The 11,362-nt window shown below is 49.2% G+C and overlaps 1 pseudogene; it reads right to left on the bottom strand.

The window, feature by feature from the left end:
- Positions 1 to 1,665: 1,665 nt before the first annotated feature.
- On the bottom strand, positions 1,666 to 8,232 carry LOC146763710 (inositol 1,4,5-trisphosphate receptor-interacting protein-like 1; annotated as a pseudogene).
- Between the last annotated feature and the right edge of the window lie 3,130 nt (positions 8,233 to 11,362).

The following is an 11,362-nucleotide window of genomic DNA, read 5'->3' as shown; positions in this document are numbered from 1 at the left end:
TTGATGATCATGATATCATGAGTCTTGTCTCCCGCGGCATTCCCTCTAACACAGCGTGGCACAGAAAGAGCCTCATCTCTTTCTCCTCAACCTGTGCTGGCTGTACTGTCTTTATAGCACCGATGGCTCCACTCACTGCAGGGCTCCAGGGTGTCCTGGGAGCCGGGCCCTTCTCTTTGGGAAGCGCCGGAGCCTCGGAGGTGAGCAGCTCCTGCTAGGGCCAGGTGGGCGAGCTGCCCCTCTCGCCAGCTCCTGGCTGTTGTAATGAACAAAAGAGCCTTCCTGGCTCTCATGGCAATACTAGGATGACTGCTGGCTCTAGCTGAGTACTGATATTTACATGTTAATTATCTAATTTCTATGTTTGTTTTCTCTAAACTACGTGGAGATCACTTCCCCCCCCTCCCCCCCACCTCACCCCCATCACCCACTTGCCATTCTAGTAATAAGATGCAAATAGGGCAACCGGTGGAACTATGGGACGTGTTTTGGGGGATAAAGACACCTCTAAATGGAGAACTAAACACAGCAGAGGGGGCTAGACAGGTGCCCTAGCTGAGGAAGAGGGAAACACATCCCCTGATCAATGTTTGACCTGTCACCATCACCTACGGAAGATTAGACTGGAATGAGCTGTGCGAACCAGGAACAAAGAGGCAGATTTCCCTGGTGTTACCATGAGGAAAGGAGAGGGGACAGCTGCTGCCCTGGACTTCAGTGACAGATTCTCCACACCTCCTCACCCTTTGGCTACCTGGGAAAGCTACAACAGCGGGGCTGAGCTCTGTGTTGTTCCGCTGCCCAGCTGATCTTTTTAATAACGAGCTGAACATTAATAAAGATATTAGCACTGTTCATTTCCGTTGTGCTCCTGCCCTTGAGGCACAGGCACGGCTGAGGGCCTCTGCCTGCTGCTTGTTATAAATGACCCAGACCCCAAGTGGGAATGAATTTTACACCTTTTATTGAGAACAATAAAAAGATCAGCAAAGCAAAAGGGACACCGCTGGGTGTGTGGCAAAATGCTAAAGGCTCGTGAACAAAATGGTGGCTCCACCTTTTATACACCTGATATTGCATCAGCTTTATGCATTGTGAGAAACAACGCCTCACTTCTTAAAATTTTAAAAGGTTTTTTGAACTGCAACAAGGGACTGAATAAAGAAAAAGGGACAGTCACCCTTATATATCCTATTGCCGCACCAACCTCGTGGTAAACCAGCTTTGCCCACACTCATGCACATGGCACTCTTCCAACCCAGCTCCTCCTTCCTCTTCCTGACTTGATGGTAGACCAAATGTTTGTTGGATCATTGAATTTTATTTTTTTAAGAATACAAAACTGTAGGAAAACCTCCTTTGGATGTATAATTTTCCTTAACAAAACTTTTGACATGTTTGAAATCATGTTAACCTTCCCAGCTCTGCCTTGGGAGATTTTAGAAGTATTTTCACTTGGCTATCTTCTTCAGAGTTCATAATAAAGGAACTAAAGAATCCTAACAGAACACAAAAAATGTCCCATGAGGAATGATTGACTTCACCTTCCTCAATTCCTGTTTGGTTGCAGTGCTGTCACCTCAAGAGCACAGCCATCGTGGCAGTGAGACGGAGAGGTGGCAGCTCTGTGGCCCACACAGTGCTGCTGGCAGAGACGGCTGCTGCCTACTCAAGGCTCAGGCAGGCACAGGAGCTGCCTTGCTGCACGGCCAGAACCATCTCGATGCTGCGGTGCAGGCCAGAGGCGCCGCTCAGCCGGAACCTGCAGGACTTGCCGCAGGGCAGCGCCGGCAGCTGCAAACGGCGCGAGTGCGGCAGGAGCAGCCAGGCCGACGCCACCAACATCTGCACCCAGCGGGTGACTTTCTCTGGGTCCAAGTAGGAGCCCGTGCAGAGGGTGTCCATCAGGTACCACTCCTGGTCGCTGGGCAGCTGGCCACCAGAGGCGTGGAGAAAGCACGTGTGCCCCAGCAGCTGCTCCCCGGAGCACAGGCACTCCAGCCCCACGCGGATGCGCTCGGCTGGCGGCCATTTCCTGCTCTCCGGGCTGAAGGAGTGGCCGGGCGGTGGCCGCAGGATGACCAGCGTGCGGTAGGTGCTGCTGTTCTCCTGGGCGCTGCAGGTGGGGCTGGTGTCCGTCCCGGCGGCCGGGTGCAGCTCCGGCATGAAGTTTCTCCGGGACAGCACTCGGCAGACGCTGAGAAGATCATCCACCAGCTCCTACAGCACCTTTGTGCTGGGCAGGCCCTGCTGCAGAATCACAGAACAGCTGAGCTTGGGAGTGACCTTTACAGGCTGTCCACTGTGACCCCACAGCAACGAGCAGGGACATTCTGACCTAGATCAGGCTGCTGACAGCCCACTCCTGCCTTATCCTGGATGTGCCCACTGGTGATGGGCTGGGCACAGGCACAGTGCTGCCACCCTGCCTATACCCTTGACCTTCTCATGTTCACTGACCTTCTCCTTCCTGCTGGATCCCTCCTGCCTCCTCCTGCTGGCAGAGCCACGCTTTCTTCTCCTGACCAGCCAGCAGCCCATAGCAAGAACCTGAGCCAGGACTGCTGCACTGATGAAAAGAAGCCACTGCTTTTCCATCACAGACCAGAGCAGGGCTTCCATGGTGCCACTGCTCCCCTCAATCTCCTGCAGGAGCCGCACCATCTCTTGATGCAAATATTCTTCACGCTCCAGCATACAACTGACTTCATTAATTTCAATTTCTTGATTCACCTTCATTCCAGCATGGGTGGCTAACAGGGCCAGAAGGAAGGTCAGTGTTGGAGACATGGCCTGGTGCAAGAAAGAGAGTTCAGCATGTCTGGCTGGGAGGGAGCAGGGGGCTGGCGACACCTGCAATGTCCCCAAAGCCTCTCTGGGCACCTGCCCCGCTGACATCTCCAAGCTCCTCTTCCCCCAGCTCAGAGGACAGTGCCCTACCCTGAGGGTCCCAGCTCCCATTCTGGCTTTAAACCCCCAGGGCACCTTTCCCAGCTCCCATCCAGCCCAGCATTCCCCCTGCATGTGCACTCACTGGCTGCCAGAATCCAACTGCCCTGTGCTGCCCCTGGACACAGGAGCCTGTGTCACCTGTCCTCTGTGATGTCACAGCCAGCAGAACCATGTCACTCAGCTGCCAAGTGCCCCTGCTCACAGCTCCCACTGTGACCCATGCCCTGGCGTGTCACAGCCCCCAGAGCCGCCTCCCGGCCCACGAGCCCCAGCCTTGGTGCCCACTGCCGGCCTCAGCGGCTCCTGGTGTCACGATCTGCCCATAGCGGGGTGTTGTGATGGTTCGTTGGCCAATCCCAAAAGTGCAAAAAAGGCAAACAGCAGGGCACCATCAGTTTAATCACAACAAACTCACCTTTATTAGGGACCAAAAGAATACATGTGATATTGGGATCAGAGAGGAAATAGAAGAAGAGAGAGAGAAAAGAGGAGGATGGGAATAGCTATTGACACAGGTGAGATCCTCACTGGTCCAGATGATGGGGATCCATCTTAGTGTGGTGGGGAAAGTCTCCAAAGTCCTACCTAACCCAGGGGTCCACTTATAGTCCACTGAGGAAAAAGGGGAGAACATACAGAACAATAAGAGTTTATTGAAACTGCTGTGGGAGAACAGGTGAGTCCACTGAAACCCCCAAGGAGGATGAACACAATAAAGAATAAGTCCATTGAAGTTACTGGAGAAGAACAGGTCATGTCAATAGTGGTCACACCACCATTCCCTCCATCCCTCCACTCCCTATGGCAGGGGTCTCAGTCTCAGTCCTTGGGGAGAGGGTTCTTGATCTCCGTCTGTCATGGTGGTAACAAGGGAGATGAGGGGTCTGCAGTGAGAGACAACCAGAGTCACCCCAACAGCTCATTTGGCTTAAGGATGGAGAGAGAAGCAGGAATTGCAGTAGGCCACTCTGTGCTGGGTCCACGCTGGGTCTTCGCCAAATCCTTGCCAACTCCTTGCCAAGTTCTTGCCAGGCTCCTTTGGAACAGCCAACATGACAGTGCAGTGGCTGCACCAGCACTGTTGCCTTCTCCAAGCCGGAACTGCAGTGGGAGAAGGGAGTTCCTTCTCATGGCAATCGGCAGAGAAATGAGTGAGGGTCTTCAGATGGCCTCTTATCCTCACCTGAGTGCAAAGCCAGCCACAGGAGCCCCCCAGGGTGTTCTGGATCCAGGCTGCAGACATCACTGAAATGGATGGGGACTGGAGCTGGATCTTCCAGTGCTCACCACCCTTGACTGCCCTTGAGATGAGCCTAAACCTCACCTGCAGCAACCTGAGCACATTTACCCTTCTTGCCCATCCGTGCATGTGATGTTCCCACATCACACACAAGCCCTTTGCAGGGAGTGACCAGCTTCCAGCTGATCTGCTACCCTGCCCTTGCTTTTCTGTTTCCCTGCAATGAACTTAACAGATTGTGAGAATCCCAGCAGAGCATTTGGTTCTCAAGAGCTCTTAGGCAAAAAAGACCTTCACCAGTCACTACTGTGTGCATAGAGAAGGAGGTGCTGACAAACAGAAGGCACAGGCAGGGCTCTGACATAAGAGCTCCTGAGCTGTAGGATTCCATGCATTGTTCTTCCCAGCTGCTTTTCTCATATTTTGTACAGTTCTGGACAGGGCCTGCTGCTGAGAAGGTAGGAGGGATGTCTCAGCCTCAGCCACAGCAGCTCAGTGTCAACAGTGGGAGCAAACAGCCAACAAAACAAAACCAGACAAGGGGACATCTTCTGCACGGTGCCGAGTCAAGGTTCTGCTGCCAAACCACCCAACAGCACTTTGCACTGACTCAGGATCAGCTACACGTGTTCCTCCTGCTCCAAGGGAGCTGGTGCTGGTGCTGTTTGCAGCGCTTTCCCCCAGCTCTGGGTAGTTTGTTCAGTTGTCCTGCAGAGCTGGACACATGATGGACCTCAGCGACTCCTCAAGGGAGCAGAGATCATGAGGGAGTTCATGAGGGACATGCTGGATGTGCCATTGTCCTGAGGGTGCTCGTGGTGCATATGCCATTGCTACCATCTGTCCTTAAAAAGCAAGACATCCCTAAATAAACAAGTGCCCAACATGGCACAGTGTCTACAAAGTGTCAGGAGTCTTTGCTGTCATTGCTGTCCTTTGCTGTCCTGGCTGCTCCTATGAGGCTTTTCCTGCCCCACCTTGCTGGTCTGGCTGCCTGGGGCCACAGCTGACAGAGAAACCAGGGCTGGAGCCATGGTGGTAGAAACCCCTTTCCTGTGCTTCTCATATTTTTTCTTGGCATTTCCCTAATTTTCTATTTCCTTTTCTTTCATCTTTCATGAAAAAAAAAAAAAAAGTTGTATTATCGCTTTGAATTCTCAACATGTAACCTCCTTTGTGTTTTAATCTCACTTTCAGTTATATTTAGAAGTGAATTTCTTTCTGCAGTTGTGGGTCGAGACTCCTTAAGCCTATCAGAACGTCCTGCTTAGCTACTTCCCACATTAAAGTCATTGCTCCATAAATTCTAGAAAATTCAATATAAAGATCATTTTTGCCTAAGAGTCACATATCTGTTGACATGGAGTTTACAACACATCGTTCATGTCTATGTCTACAGGGCTATGTTGTAGTGCTTCCACATCCTGGCCCAAAATCTGTAATTCCTTAACTGGGGTTTGAATTTTGGATTGCCTTACATCTATCTGTGCATGTGTTTGTGCATCTACAGGAGGGGGTGTGGTAGAAGTGTCAGAATTAAAAGCAAGATGTTGCAAAGAAAAGTGGCCTTACTAGAAATGTGTTCAACAAAAACCCAAACCAACAAACTGTAATAGCTAACAGTCTTACAGTCTCAAGTCAAACTTACTTCCATTAGAGTAAAATATTGTGAGCTAAGAGCTGTGAAATAGCAGGATCTCCAAGTTACAGGACTAGTTTAAAAACCAAAGAAATAGCACTGAAATGTTTTGTTTCAAAAATATACTTTACCTGAATTGCAAACATGACAATTTTTATTTTCTCCTGAAGCATGATGATAAATGCAACTTCTTTTAAAAAAATTCATTGGAAACCCAGGACTTAAACATCTTTTGATCATATGGTGATGATTAAGAAAGATATTCTCCTTTTGATCTATCTGTGATGCTTAATCATGAACTTACGGAATTTGCCAATTCATTTTATAGCAATTTCACACCTTTACTCACATTCCCAACTTTGTGGTTTAGTTCTGAAAATTAGCTTATGTTCACTGAACAATGCAGCAACTTGTTTTGACTCTGATTGGCTTTCTCAGATGTAATTCGTTTTATATATGATTTTGTTTGAAAAAATGAAACATTGGGGCAGCTATTGAGCTGTTCTTATGTCCCAGAGTAAATAAATAAAAATCCATCTGTTTTATAAGACCAGGTTGTACAAAAAGCCAGATAAGGTGAATTACGAGGTGGTTAAAATTCAAATATTCTTGGAGCTGTAAGTCTGAAGTTCGTCTCCTCTCGCATGGGAAGAAATTAAAGAGAGAGCAAACCAAATACTGCTGAGAAAGTTTGTCTTATTTCTGGCTGCCCAAAGCAGCTCAGCTGCCTAGTGCGCCCAGCTCATACATCAGGTGCTGAAGCATGAATGTGTTTCAATCCTCAAATGAAGTTGAAATCACTTTGGAAAAGCAGTTTATGACAGCACACACATTTATGGTGTCAAACATGTTTTATATTCATGTCTGTTGGTGGAGCTTGTGCTGCCGGGTTGGGCAGCACATCCTTGACTAAGGTTGATTCTGTTTCTGGTTTGACAAAATTATTTCTAGGGGATTTTTTCCCTCTTCTTCAATTATTTTCAGCTGCCATTGTTACATTACTTCTGTTGTTGTTTGGTGAATTATGAAAAGGAAAGGATAGGAATCAGCCCAGGCATAAACAGGGGCAAAGGCTCATTCAGCTGCAGTAATACCAAAATTTCAATTGAGTCCACAGTGCTACAGCGTGGATGAGCAGAAATGCCTCCTGGTAACTGATCAGGGCTCCGGCAGCATAAACAGTGGCCCTGTTTTGTTTTGTGAAGGCACAAGAGGCAAAGATCCCAGGCTGGGATAGGAAGTTGTTACTGGGAACCACAACAATATTGAGAACAGAATGAATAAGACAAAGAAACGACTTACAGGGAAAACTGTGACAACACTGACCCAGCTCTTCCAGGCCATGTATTTTCTCCTACCTGGAAAGGTCACCCTTCTCCTATGGGAAGAGAGAGAGCTCCTTTCTTAGTCTCTGGCAATGATGCAAGGTGGGATCAAAGATAATGATGGGGACATGGCCAGACTCTCGTGTTCTTTGGTCCCACCTTGCATCATTGCCAGGTGCAAGCAAAGGGACAGGTGTCTTCCCAATGTGGATCTTGGGGAAAGTGAGCCACCAGGTCTCTTCCCAACATGAATCCTCTGATGGGGGATGAAGTTGGAACAGAGGACAAAGCTCATTGTGCAGTGGGGGCAGTTACAGGGCTTCCCTTATTGGTGGGTTTGTTGGTGTTGGTCAAGGATGATGGCCAGGAGAAGCTCTTCCCACTCTCCAGACAATTATAGGTTGTCTCCCAGTGTGGATGTGCTTGTGGGTGGATCATCTGGTGAAAGATCAGATTGGAGCTCTGGATTAAACTCTTCCTATGTGCCTCACACTCATAGGGCTGTTCCCCAATATGGATTTTCCGATGGCGAACCAGGCTGCAGCTCCAGCTGAAGCTCTTTTCACATTCTAAGCATTTGTAGGGCTTCTCTCTTTCATGAAGCTGCTCATACACCACCAGGTCCGAGCTCCAGCTGGATCTCCGGCTGCCATCCTGGCATAGGGTGGGTCTTTCCTCCTTGGAGCACCCTGAGCTGGGTTTGGAACTCCTCCTTGAGCAAGATCTCTGGGAATCTTCTTCCCCATTGGATTCTTGCACTGTGGAGCTGCTCAAAACAGCCTCTTGCACGAGGTTCTGCCATGGGGATTTGTCCTTCTTGGTCTACATCCTCAGCTCCTTTTCTGGGGGAGGAGGGACAAGGAGAGGATGGGATTTGTCTCCAAGCCAGGAGAAGGGGAAAGAGATATCTTCAATCTGTCCCTGGAAGGATAATGCTGGCAGCGGGGCTGTCCTGCAGCCAGGGGTGGTGCTGGGCTGGGAGATGGAGGAGAGAGGAGGAAAAGGGCAGTGACTTTGTCCTCACCTGCCTGGGTGTTCTGGGGCATCTTCCTCTTCCTTTCTGCCGGCTTGTTCATCCAGTCAAGATTTGGGAAAGGGAATCCTGTACTGGGGTAAAGCAAGATGAGAGTACATTGTGTTGGTGACATAGCCCACCGGAGTCCCAGCTACCTCTGTTGGCACTCCAGCACTGTGCCAGGAGTGGGGAACAGCTGGGAACTGGGTTCTGCCCACAGCTGGACCTGAAGAGCCAGCAGAATCAGCAATGTCAGGGACTGGGCAAAGGAGAAAGGAGAAGGCTCTCTGTTCTGAGGTTCCACAGGGACGAGTTTATTCCAGATGAAGGGGACAGGTCAAAAGGGCCCTAAGCACCTCAGTGCATGGGTTAAAATACTATCACAAACCAGGGGGCAGATAAAAAAAAAAAAAAAACCCAATAGAGAAACTTCAAGGGTAGAACAAGGGGATTACATCAGTAGTGTGGGACCAGTCAGGGTAGGGGGAGGAGAGAGAAAGGTCACAGGGCCCAATGGGGCGTCATAGATTAGAGGATTTCCAAGTGGGTGTTTGAATCAGGGATTGGTCCAGGGAGAGAGTGGCAGGGAAGATTCAGGAAAAAGAGGCTGACTTGCCTTGATAGGCAGGGAAGAAACTAGAACAATGGGAGGGGAATGGCTTGAGGAACAGCTCTAAGGGATTATACAACTCGGGGTAAAGCAACTTTGGGGAAGACATAGGCGAACAATAGAACCAACCATTCAAAAATAACTTAACAAAATAAAATATGAATGGCAACAGGCTGGAGGTTCCTTTGGCCCAAATTCATCTGTAAAAGTTACCAGGCACCTCATGTCCATAAAAACCTGTGAAACACCAAGATTCAGAAAAAACTCCTACCCAGAACTTCCCCCACTCTGTCTCTCACCTTTAGGGCTTGTGAGGTCACTCATGTCTCTGCTGCTGCAGATCCTGTATTGGTATCCCATCTCTCTGGGCTGCTGAAGATCCTGGGAATCCCAAATCCCAGAGGTTCTTTTTCCCTGGGCTCCCCAGTTTGGTGTTGGAGTGGCTCCAGGGTCTCACCTGTCGGGGTCCCCATTTTAGGGCTCTGGGGTACCCATGGGTCCCCCTTGTCCATGCTCTCAATATCTCCAGACTGCCGGAGCTTCCCCCTCTCCAGGGCCACGTTTCAGGTTCCTGGGGGTCCCCCGCATCCAGAGATCTCCCTGCAGGCTGCTGAGTGTTCCCCAGCTCAGGTACCGCCACTCTCCGCTCTCCCAACCCCAGCCCTGCCGGCACCGAGTGATCCCCATGTGTCTCTGGGCGGACCATGCAGCGCCTGGCCTGGGCACACCAATCCCTGCTGCAGGGGGACCCCGCATCCCAGCTCCCACCATCAGGGCTCTGCCAGCAGCCAGCAGGGAGACCCAGCCAAAATTCTGCTCTCTTGGAGCCGCCAAGTGCTCCCTGGGCCACCTGGAACTCAACCCTGGTGTCTCCCAGGCGAAGGTGGTGGCTCCGACCTCGGGCAGCCACAGCCCACCCAGGGCCTCCTGTTTCACTTCTGTCAGAACATTATCTACCAAATTTATCATGTAGAATTAAAGAGAATTGGAGTAATACAATCAAATAAACAAAACAACACTGGAAATGGTTTGGGTTTTGTTGGTTTTATTTCTTCTGCAAAAAAAATAGAGATAATGCCATGAATTGGAAATAATAATTCTGTTCTATTCCACATTTTATAGAATTCCCCACTGCCAGCAAGTGTTTATTGATTTGTTTTAGGAAATTACAGCAGAACCACAGTCCAGTAACGAGGGCGCTTTCCTGAAGCCATATGGCTATCAGTGCTCATGTTGTGCATGCAGAATGGGGAGGAGGAAGAGAATGTAACTTGTGAGGAACTTTATGACAATGACCACCAGAACTACCTGCCCGGGTGTTGTGGTGGTGGTAGCAAATTGAGAACCCCTTAATGAGGAAAGCCAAAACTAGTCAAGGCATTTTCAGCTAAAAAAGTTTATGCAAAAGAATGATAAATAAAGAACAAAGATCACAGTCCTTCTGCTTACTTTCTTTTCCCCCCCCCAACATTCCTTGGGGAAATCTTTGGGAATATTTCAGGATAATGAATCCAGGCTGATTCAGGAGAGTTCCTGTGACTGGGGACTGTACTGAAATCTTTGTCAAGAAAAATGCATATTTCCTTCTGGTAGATGGAATAAAAAGAAATACTAAAACCCAGCTGGCAAGGCCAGAGTGTTCCTTTCTGGCAGTCTCTGTGAAGCAGAGTCAAACTCATCCCATGCAGTTTTCACTCAGTGGATCACAGGTCCCTGCAGAGGTGTCCATGTGAGTGTCTCCTTGGAGTCCCTTGTGGTTGGTGGGCATCCATCAAGTCAGTCAGCGGAGAACGTGAGATGACGACTCAGAGGAGCAGATGAAAGTGCCTGTTTTGGGATGAAATTGAACATTTCTGCAGCTTCCTTGCTGGTTGTCTCGTTGTGAGTGGCTGTAGAGGCAGATCTGCCAGTCTTTGTCTGTCCAGGGAGACTCCCACACTGCAAGGAGCTGCCCTAAATTCCTTTGTGGAGGGGCAGCCAAAAGCTTTGCTGAGCAGAGGCTGCCCAGCAAGTGCAGTCTGACTGCAGGATCCGGCAGAAGAGGAGGAGGAGACCTGGGCACAAGTTGATTGAACAGCAGCACTTTTTAACACCTACTGCCTCAATCCCTTAGTTCAGGGATTCAGCCTGTGTCAGAGAGAAGAAACTCTCTAATCAGCCTTGTCTTGGTACTGGGAGGCTTTCACAGCCCTTGTGGGACCATACCAGGAGTGGAGGATGGACCTTCACAGACCAGGAAGAATCTTTACCCTGTGAAATTTAAAACTGTGTTCAAATAAAGAAGGAAGCCTATAGGAATCACCTCTACCGAGCCCCCTGAGACTTTTGTTAAAGTTGTACTCATGTTTCTAGCTAAATGGCATGGGGCTAATAAATCCTCACACTTAAACATTCTGTTATGGACTTCATGTTTATCTAAGTGCTTTTTATTGCCTGAACTGATACAGAAATAAAGCAACTCAAATGCATCACAAAGACATAATTTCCTTCTTTGCCTCTTGTTGTAGTGGAGGAACTGAGACACAAAGGTGACAAGGCAGAAGAACTTTGAAGGGAAAGAAAGACGTGAAAAGACTTCTCT

The sequence above is a fragment of the Lonchura striata genome, chromosome Z (assembly GCF_050655825.1).
Source record: "Lonchura striata isolate lonStrDom1 chromosome Z, ASM5065582v1, whole genome shotgun sequence".
NCBI classification, from domain to species: Eukaryota; Metazoa; Chordata; class Aves; order Passeriformes; family Estrildidae; genus Lonchura; species Lonchura striata.
The sequence above is the reverse complement of the archived record's forward strand: the minus strand, read 5'-3'. Positions and strand labels throughout refer to the sequence as shown.